Below are 7884 nucleotides of genomic sequence, written 5' to 3' on the forward strand. Positions count from 1 at the left end.
AGCAGAGCTGTTATATAGCTCCTCCCCTAACTGCCATATCCAGTCATTCTCTTGCAACTCTCAACACGCATGGAGGTAGTAAGAGAGAGTGGTGAAAAATAGTTCGTTTTTTATCTTCAATCAAAAGTTTGTTATTTTAAATAGTATCGGAGTTGTACTATTTTATCCCAGGCAGTAAATAGAAGAAGAATCTGCCTGAGTTTTTATGATCTTAGCAGGTTGTAACTAAGATCCATTGCTGTTCTCACATATGTCTGAGGAGAGAGGTAACTTCAGCGGGAGAATGGCGTGCAGTTTACTCTGCTATGAGGTATGTGCAGTTAAAAAATTTTCTAGAATTGGAAATGCTAGAAAATGCTGCTGATACCGGATTAATGTAAGTTAAGCCTGAATACAGTGATTTAATAGCGACTGGTATCATGCTTACTCTCAGGGGTAATACCCTTATAAAATTGCAATATAAAACGTTTGCTGGCATGTTTAATCGTTTTTATTTATGCTTTGGTGATAAAACTTTATTGGGGCCTAGTTTTTTTCCACATTGGCTGGCTTAAATTTTGCCTAGAAACAGTTTCCTGAAGCTTTCCACTGTTGTAGTATGAGTGGGAGGGGCCTATTTTAGCATTTTTTTGCGCAGTTAAAATTACAGACTGAGACATCCAGCTTTCCTCAGAAGTCCCCTGAATGCTATAGGACATCTCTAAAGGGCTCACAGGCTTTCCAAAGTCGTTTATTGGGGAAGTTAGGGCCACAGCAGAGCTGTGGCAGTTTGTTGTGACTGTTAAAAAACATTTTTTGATCCGTTTTTTGAACTAAGGGGTTAATCATCCATTTGCAAGTGGGTGCAATGCTCTGTTAGCTTATTATACACACTGTAAAAATTTCGTTTGTGTAACTGCCTTTTTTCACTGTTTTTCAAATTCTGACAAAATTTGTTTCTCTTAAAGGCACCGGACCATTTTTTATATTTGCTTGTTAACTTGATTTAAAGTGTTTTCTAAGCTTGCTGGTCTCATTGCTAGTCTGTGTAAACATGTCTGACATAGAGGAAACTCCTTGTTCATTATGTTTAAAAGCCATGGTGGGAACCCCCTCTTAGAATGTGTACCAAATGTACTGATTTCACTTTAAGCAATAAAGATCATATTCTGTCTTTAAAAAATGTATCACCAGAGGAATCTGACGAGGGGGAAGTTATGCCGACTAACTCTCCCCACGTGTCAGATCCTTTGACTCGCGCTCAAGGGACTCGCGCTCAAATTGCGCCAAGTACATCTAGGGCGCCCATAGCGATTACTTTACAAGACATGGCAGCAGTCATGGATAATACACTGTCAGCGGTATTAGCCAGACTACCTGAATTTAGAGGTAAGCGAGATAGCTCTGGGGTTAGACGAAAACAGAATTTATGCTTACCTGATAAATTACTTTCTCCAACGGTGTGTCCGGTCCACGGCGTCATCCTTACTTGTGGGATATTCTCTTCCCCAACAGGAAATGGCAAAGAGTCCCCGCAAAGCTGGTCACATGATCCCTCCTAGGCTCCGCCCACCCCAGTCATTCGACCGACGGACAGGAGGAAATATATATAGGAGAAACCATATGATACCGTGGTGACTGTAGTTAGAGAAAATAATTAATCAGACCTGATTAAAAAACCAGGGCGGGCCGTGGACCGGACACACCGTTGGAGAAAGTAATTTATCAGGTAAGCATAAATTCTGTTTTCTCCAACATTGGTGTGTCCGGTCCACGGCGTCATCCTTACTTGTGGGAACCAATACCAAAGCTTTAGGACACGGATGAAGGGAGGGAGCAAATCAGGTCACCTAAATGGAAGGCACCACGGCTTGCAAAACCTTTCTCCCAAAAATAGCCTCCGAAGAAGCAAAAGTATCAAATTTGTAAAATTTGGCAAAAGTGTGCAGTGAAGACCAAGTCGCTGCCTTACATATCTGGTCAACAGAAGCCTCGTTCTTGAAGGCCCTAGTGGAGTGAGCTGTGATTCTTTCAGGAGGCTGCCGTCCGGCAGTCTCATAAGCCAATCGGATAATGCTTTTAAGCCAAAAGGAAAGAGAGGTAGAAGTCGCTTTTTGACCTCTCCTTTTACCAGAATAAACAACAAACAAGGAAGATGTTTGTCTGAAATCTTTAGTAGCCTCTAAATAGAATTTTAGAGCACGGACTGCGTCCAAATTGTGTAACAAACGTTCCTTCTTTGAAACTGGATTCGGACACAAAGAAGGTACAACTATCTCCTGGTTAATATTTTTGTTGGAAACAACTTTCGGAAGAAAACCAGGCTTAGTACGCAAAACCACCTTATCTGCATGGAACACCAGATAGGGCGGAGAACACTGCAGAGCAGATAACTCTGAAACTCTTCTAGCAGAAGAAATTGCAACCAAAAACAAAACTTTCCAAGATAGTAACTTAATATCTACGGAATGTAAGGGTTCAAACGGAACCCCTTGAAGAACTGAAAGAACTAGATTTAGACTCCAGGGAGGAGTCAAAGGTCTGTAAACAGGCTTGATCCTAACCAGAGCCTGAACAAATGCTTGAACATCTGGCACAGCTGCCAGTCTTTTGTGAAGTAAAACAGATAAAGCAGAGATCTGTCCCTTCAGAGAACTTGCAGATAATCCTTTCTCCAAACCTTCTTGTAGAAAGGATAGAATCTTAGGAATTTTTATCTTGTTCCATGGGAATCCTTTAGATTCACACCAACAGATATATTTTTTCCATATTTTATGGTAATTTTTTCTAGTTACAGGCTTTCTAGCCTGAATCAGAGTATCTATTACAGAATCTGAAAACCCACGCTTTGATAAAATCAAGCGTTCAATCTCCAAGCCGTCAGTTGGAGGGAAACCAGATTCGGATGTTCGAATGGACCCTGAACAAGAAGGTCCTGTCTCAAAGGTAGCTTCCATGGTGGAGTCGATGACATATTCACTAGGTCTGCATACCAAGTCCTGCGTGGCCACGCAGGAGCTATCAAGATCACCGAGGCCCTCTCCTGATTGATCCTGGCTACCAGCCTGGGGATGAGAGGAAACGGTGGGAATACATAAGCTAGGTTGAAGGTCCAAGGTGCTACTAGTGCATCTACTAGGGTCGCCTTGGGATCCCTGGATCTGGACCCGTAGCAAGGAACCTTGAAGTTCTGACGAGACGCCATCAGATCCATGTCTGGAATGCCCCATAATTGAGTTATTTGGGCAAAGATTTCCGGATGGAGTTCCCACTCCCCCGGATGGAATGTCTGACGACTCAGAAAATCCGCTTCCCAATTTTCCACTCCTGGGATGTGGATCGCAGACAAGTGGCAGGAGTGATCCTCCGCCCATTGAATTATCTTGGTCACTTCTTTCATCGCCAGGGAAGTCCTTGTTCCCCCCTGATGATTGATATATGCAACGGTCGTCATGTTGTCTGACTGAAACCTTATTAATTTGGCCTTTGCTAGTTGAGACCAAGCTCTGAGAGCATTGAATATCGCTCTCAGTTCCAGAATGTTTATCGGGAGAAGAGACTCTTCCCGAGACCATAGACCCTGAGCTTTCAGGGACTCCCAGACCGCGCCCCAGCCCACTAGGCTGGCGTCGGTCGTGACAATGACCCACTCTGGTCTGCGGAAGCTCATTCCCTGTGACAGATTGTCCAGGGTCAGCCACCAACGGAGTGAATCTCTGGTCTTTTGATCTACTTGAATCGTCGGAGACAAGTCTGTATAATCCCCATTCCACTGTCTGAGCATGCACAGTTGTAATGGTCTTAGATGAATTCGTGCAAAAGGAACTATGTCCATTGTTGCAACCATCAATCCTATTACTTCCATGCACTGCGCTATGGAAGGACGAGGAACAGAATGAAGTACTTGACAAGAGCTTAGAAGTTTTGATTTTCTGACCTCTGTCAGAAAAATCCTCATTTCTAAGGAATCTATTATTGTTCCCAAGAAGGGAACTCTTGTTGACGGGGACAGAGAACTTTTTTCTTTGTTCACCTTCCATCCGTGAGATCTGAGAAAGGCTAGGACGATGTCCGTATGAGCCTTTGCTTTTGACAGGGACGACGCTTGAATCAGGATGTCGTCCAAGTAAGGTACTACTGCAATGCCCCTTGGTCTTAGAACCGCTAGAAGGGACCCTAGTACCTTTGTGAAAATACTTGGAGCAGTGGCTAATCCAAATGGAAGTGCCACAAACTGGTAATGCTTGTCCAGAAAAGCGAACCTTAGGAACTGATGATGTTCCTTGTGGATAGGAATATGTAGGTACGCATCCTTTAAATCCACGGTAGTCATAAATTGATTTTCCTGGATAGTAGGTAGGATCGTTCGAATAGTTTCCATTTTGAACGATGGTACCCTGAGAAATTTGTTTAGGATCTTTAGATCCAAAATTGGTCTGAATGTTCCCTCTTTTTTGGGAACTATGAACAGATTGGAATAAAATCCCATTCCTTGTTCTCTTATTGGAACTGGATGTATCACTCCCATCTTTAACAGGTCTTCTACACAATGTAAGAATGCCTGTCTCTTTATTTGGTTTGAAGATAATTGAGACCTGTGGAACCTTCCCCTTGGGGGTAGTTCCTTGAATTCTAGGAGATAACCTTGAGAAACTATTTCTAGCGCCCAAGGATCCTGAACATCTCTTGCCCAAGCCTGAGCAAAGAGAGAAAGTCTGCCCCCCACTAAATCCGGTCCCGGATCGGGGGCTATCCCTTCATGCTGTTTTGGTAGCAGTGGTAGGCTTCTTGGCCTGCTTACCCTTGTTCCAGCCTTGCATTGGTTTCCAGGCTGGTTTGGGTTGTGAAGTATTACCCTCTTGCTTAGAGGATACAGAATTAGAGACTGGTCCGTTTCTGCGAAAGGGACGAAAATTAGGCTTATTATTAGCCTTAAAAGACCTATCCTGTGGGAGGGCGTGGCCCTTTCCCCCAGTGATGTCTGAAGTAATCTCTTTCAAATCAGGTCCAAATAATGTTTTACCTTTTGAAAGGAATGTTAAGCAATTTTGTCTTGGAAGACACATCCGCTGACCAAGACTTTAGCCAAAGCACTCTGCGCGCCACGACAGCAAACCCTGAATTTTTCGCCGCTAATCTAGCTAATTGCAAAGCGGCATCTAAAACAAAAGAGTTAGCCAATTTAAGTGCTTGAACTCTGTCCATAACCTCCTCATATGAAGATTCTTTACTGAGCGATTTTTCTAGTTCCTCGAACCAGAAACACGCTGCCGTAGTGACAGGAACAATGCATGAAATTGGTTGTAGAAGGTAACCTTGCTGTACAAAAATCTTTCTTTTTAAGCAAACCCTCTAATTTCTTATCCATAGGATCTTTGAAAGCACAACTATCTTCGATAGGAATAGTAGTGCGTTTGTTTAGAGTAGAAACCACCCCCTCGACCTTGGGGACTGTCTGCCATAAGTCCTTTCTGGGGTCGACTATAGGAAATAATTTCTTAAATATAGGGGGGGGGGGGACAAAAGGTATGCCGGGCCTTTCCCACTCTTTATTTACTATGTCCGCCACCCGCTTGGGTATAGGAAAAGCGTCGGGGGGCACCGGAACCTCTAGGAACTTGTCCATCTTACATAATTTCTCTGGAATGACCAAATTGTCACAATCATCCAGAGTAGATAACACCTCCTTAAGCAGTGCGCGGAGATGTTCTAATTTAAATTTAAATGTCACAACATCAGGTTCAGCTTGATGAGAAATTTTTCCTGAATCTGAAATTTTCCCTCATGGCCCCTTGAGATTGGTGTGAGGGTATGTCAGAACAGTTATCATCAGCGTCCTCTTGCTCTTCAGTGTTTAAAACAGAGCAATCGCGCTTTCTCTGATAAGTAGGCATTTTGGATAAAAGATTTGCTATGGAGTTATCCATTACAGCCGTTATTTGTTGCATGGTAATAAGTATTGGCGCACTAGATGTACTAGGGGCCTCCTGTGTGGGCATAACTGGTGTAGACACAGTAGGGGATGATGTAGTATCATGTTTACTCCCCTCATTTGAGGAATCATCTTGGGCAATATCATTATCTGTTGCATTACTGTCCTTACTTTGTTTGGACACTATGGCACAATTATCACATAAATTTAAATGGGGAGACACATTGGCTTTCATACATATAGAACATAGCTTATCTGATGGTACAGACATGTTAAACAGGCTTAAACTTGTCAACAAAGCACAAAAAACGTTTTAAAATAAAACCGTTACTGTCACTTTAAATTTCAAACTGAAAACACTTTATTACTGAATATGTGAAAAAGTATGAAGGAATTGTTCAAAATTCACCAAAATTTCACCACAGTGTCTTAAAGCGTTAAAAGTATTGCACACCAAATTTCAGAGCTTTAACCCTTAAATTAACGGAACCGGAGCCGTTTTTACATTTAACCCCTATACAGTCCCAGAATGAGGCTCTGTCTATAACTAGAAAGGCCCCCATCTGAAAAAGGTGTCCAACACAGTGCCTGCCGTTTTTCTAAACGTTCCCCAAGATTATAATACCAATAATTAGTTAGAATCTGCATAATATGCCTAGTAAAGCAATTGTTTTAGCCCAGAAAAATGTCTTCCAGTTTTTAAGCCCTTTTTGAAGCCCTTTATTCTTTTATGTTTAACTAAGAAAATGGCTTACCGGTCCCCATGAGGGGAAATGACAGCCTTCCAGCATTACATGGTCTTGTTAGAAATATGGCTAGTCATACCTTAAGCAGAAAAGACTGCTAACTGTTTCCCCCAACTGAAGTTACTTCATCTCAACAGTCCTGTGTGGAAACAGCAATCGATTTTAGTTACTGTCTGCTAAAATCATCTTCCTCTTACAAACAGAAATCTTCATCCTTTTCTGTTTCAGAGTAAATAGTACATACCAGCACTATTTTAAAATAACAAACACTTGATAGAAGAATAAAACTACATTTAAACACCAAAAAACTCTTAACCATCTCCGTGGAGATGTTGCCTGTGCAACGGCAAAGAGAATGACTGGGGTGGGCGGAGCCTAGGAGGGATCATGTGACCAGCTTTGCTGGGACTCTTTGCCATTTCCTGTTGGGGAAGAGAATATCCCACAAGTAAGGATGACGCCGTGGACCGGACACACCAATGTTGGAGAAATGCAGAGCATACTGACGCTTTAAGAACCATGTCTGATATTGCCTCACAATATGCAGAAGCTGAGGAAGGAGAGCTTCAGTTTGTGGGTGATGTTTCTGACTCAGGTAGGATACTTGATTCTGATATTTCTACATTTAAATTTAAGCTTGAACACCTCCGCGTGCTGCTCAAAGAGGTTTTAGCTGCTCTGAATAACTGTGATACTATTGCAGTGCCAGATAAATTGTGTAGACTGGATAAATACTATGCAGTGCCGGTGTGTACTGATGTTTTTCCAATACCTAAAAGGTTTACAGAAATTATTACTAAGGAATGGGATAGACCAGGTGTGCCGTTCTCTCCCCCTCCTATTTTTAGAAAAATGTTTCCAATAGACGCCACCACACGGGACTTATGGCAGACAGTCCCTAAGGTGGAGGGAGCAGTTTCTACTCTAGCAAAGCGTACTACTACTATCCCTGTCGAGGACAGTTGTGCTTTTTTAGATCCAATGGATAAAAAATTAGGTTACCTTAAGAAAATGTTTATTCAACAAGGTTTTATCCTACAGCCCCTTGCATGCATTGCTCCTGTCACTGCTGCTGCTGCGTTTTGGTTTGAGTCTCTGGAAGAGGCTTTACAGATAGCAACTCCATTGGATGACATACTTGGCAAGCTTAGGGCACTTAAGCTAGCCAATTCTTTTGTTTCTGATGCCATTGTTCATTTGACTAAACTAACGGCTAAGAATTTTGGT

The sequence above is a fragment of the Bombina bombina genome, chromosome 6 (genome assembly GCF_027579735.1).
Source record: "Bombina bombina isolate aBomBom1 chromosome 6, aBomBom1.pri, whole genome shotgun sequence".
Taxonomy (NCBI): Eukaryota; Metazoa; Chordata; class Amphibia; order Anura; family Bombinatoridae; genus Bombina; species Bombina bombina.